General features: G+C 35.6%; 1 long non-coding RNA gene across 1 annotated transcript; it reads left to right on the top strand.

The window, feature by feature from the left end:
* The first annotated feature begins 333 nt into the window (after nucleotides 1–333).
* On the top strand, nucleotides 334–1,668 carry LOC124898132. The gene is made up of 2 exons (XR_007054889.1): nucleotides 334–653; nucleotides 1,206–1,668. It is a non-coding gene; the product is annotated as an uncharacterized LOC124898132 (long non-coding RNA).
* Nucleotides 1,669–2,864: the final 1,196 nt, after the last annotated feature.

Below are 2,864 nucleotides of genomic sequence, written 5' to 3'. Positions count from 1 at the left end.
GGTCACCCTTAGGGTACACTCCTTTTGACTCTAAAGAGTAGAGTTCCCCAACCTTGGAGGTCTTGCACTCTTAAAGTTAATCTATGGCTCGACTAAGGGACCTACTTTAGTAAACAATCAAGATGAAGTTAAAAATAATGCACATGTATATATGCCATTAAATTTTGCCAAAATTTTCCATTCATTTCGTCAATCATTACCAATCATTGTATTTTACAATGGAAAAACAAATAAAGATTTTTCCTACTTTCCCACTAGGAAGTCCCTACTACATTCTTTTGAAAAACCTTGCTAGAAAAATTATTTTCATAATAAAAACTGATCTAAGGAAAAAAGAGTGTAGCTTGCCCTTCAAAGTCTTTGCTTGTTGTGTCGGAACTCTTCCTAAAATAATCCTACAAAAGAACTCGAGAAAAAAACCATTAGCTAAAAACCACAAAGGGAAAAAAGTCACCTATCTAGTCGGGGTTGTCGATCATCTTATCATCCTCCAAGGTCCTCCTTGCACTATGGGAATCTAGATACCCTCAATGCCTTTTTCATATTTTCCTTCTCTCGATCAAGAACTCCTTTAAATGCCCACCCTTCACTAGTTCGACGATCACTTCTCAAAAGTGGCGGTAGTCCCCTGTGTCATGACCATGCGTTTCACGGTAATCACATAAAAAATTTCTTATATCTCATGTCTAGGTTTGATTATAGTGTCTTTGGGATTTCCCCCCCTGATATCCTAGGTTTTCGAGTGATTTAAGGTGAATTTATGCACCTTAGTGTCCTTATGTATGCTTTTTAACCTTGGTTTGAGGACTTCTTTTGTGATTAATGTGTTGTTAATGATATAATTGAGCATATAAGTTTTAAACTACTTGACTATAATATTTAAGGTGTGTTTCAAATAATTTTGAAATTAATTTGGTAACATAGAGTTCAGACGAGAAATTAAGTTTTACTAACTTGAGCTTTGTGTTGTTCTAGTTGATCTTGATGGATTCTAGTATGAGTAATGAGTTACTAAAGGTATTATTTTGTAATTATGTGTGTAATAACTTGTTTATAGTGTTTAAGGTTGACTTTAAACAATCCCAGAGTCAAAACTAAGTTAAAGATCAAAAGGACAAAACTAGTATTCTAAGCTTAAGTTTCTAGTTCATCGTCTTGAATTGTATGTTGTTTTGAGCTCTAATTCGTGGTGTTTGATGCTATAGGATGATTGGTGAGTTTATAATTATTATATATGGATTATATACAAGCTTTAAATCAATTGGAAACAACATCAAAAGGCTTGGAGTGGATGGAAAAAAGCATGGGACAAGACTTGATCGAAAATGGACATTTTGGAGTCATTGACGTGCCATGGACCTTGGACACCGTGTTAGGGTCCATGACACAACCTTGGGGGCATACTAAATGACTAATTCCAATGTTTCACCATTATAAGGATGTTCCGTACCCTAGTCACCGTGATAAGGGGCGTGGCATTGACCTAAGTTCAAATCAGCAACTTTTGTCCTCCTATAAATAGGACCCTTAAAGGCTTAAACATTATGTTACACACCTTGGATGAATTTAAAACTTTTATGGGGGGTTGGGGAACACTTAAATCAGGGTTTATATTCCATTAATTTGGTTTGTTTATGTATTTTAACATGTATTCGATCATTGCGATTACAGTTATGTCCATGAGCGTCTAAATACCCTTTTACGGGGTTAAGGCCGAGAACATGATTACTCTTGTTATGAATTGACTTGGTTTTGATTATTTATCATATTTTGTTGTTTATTTATCCTTTTTATCACTATTTTAAGGATTATCTACCCTTAGAATACATCGATAGTCATCTTGTGATTCTGAAAGAAGGAACAAGAGGATAGTACGTGGGGATAAATAGAATAGGACTGTAATCTTCTACAGAACGAAGGTATAATTTGCATTTAGGATATAAATATACCTGAGTTACATATTTGGTTCACTTACTATATGAAATATGAATGCGTTTAATTTAGTTCTCACATCCCCGCTCAACGATGTGGTTGTGGGTCTAAGTTATTAGGTGATTAGAGGCTCGAAAGACCATAATCATAATATTAACCTTGTGAATCAAAACCCAAGATAAGTAACATAACCTATGAAGTTCAATAACATAATATGATTGTTCGTAGAGCCTTAACCTGGATTTCTCCCCATTGATTGTCCAAGACCATTAATTTACAACTTTGTTTTAGTTTACATTTAGTTATAACTCTCAAACTCTCGTAGTTACGTTTGTACTAATTTAATCTCAATAGTGAACTAGATCTGGATAGTTGCTTAATGCTAGTCCTTGTGGTATCAATACTTTGCTTTTATAAGGCCACTTTACTACTTTATAGGACCATGTACACTTGCGTGTGCGCTTGGGTGCAACGCTGAGACTAGCCGCTCGGGTTTGACATTAAAGCAATATTTTGAGAGCATGGGTGAGTCATTAATGGCATACACTATGGGTTGTACCGCCTCTCGAGTCTACAAATACTTCTTAGAGTATTAAATCTTTGTCCTTAAGTCATGTCGAGGCTATCTTGCAGCCTAAAAAACTTTTAGCCCTACTGCCTCTAGCCTTTTCTTCCGTTGAGTAAGGGGTATAGCTCCTTTGGGTTCCTCCACTCATGTCATTCCATCTCGAAGGATTCTAAGCTGACTATCCCAAATACTCTATGAGCTCTTCGAGGGCCTTGATTCATTCCATGTTTGAGGAGATTTACTAATAACCCTCCTGCAATCATCTTTGATTTGAATCTTTAGCTCCTACCAATTATACATGTTTGCCAATTCATTGATTCAAACTTAGTCAGACTATCTTTTGGTTTGAACAAAGTGAATAAAC

The sequence above is a fragment of the Capsicum annuum genome, chromosome 4 (assembly GCF_002878395.1).
Source record: "Capsicum annuum cultivar UCD-10X-F1 chromosome 4, UCD10Xv1.1, whole genome shotgun sequence".
In the NCBI taxonomy this organism is placed as follows: domain Eukaryota; kingdom Viridiplantae; phylum Streptophyta; class Magnoliopsida; order Solanales; family Solanaceae; genus Capsicum; species Capsicum annuum.
The sequence above is the reverse complement of the archived record's forward strand: the minus strand, read 5'-3'. Positions and strand labels throughout refer to the sequence as shown.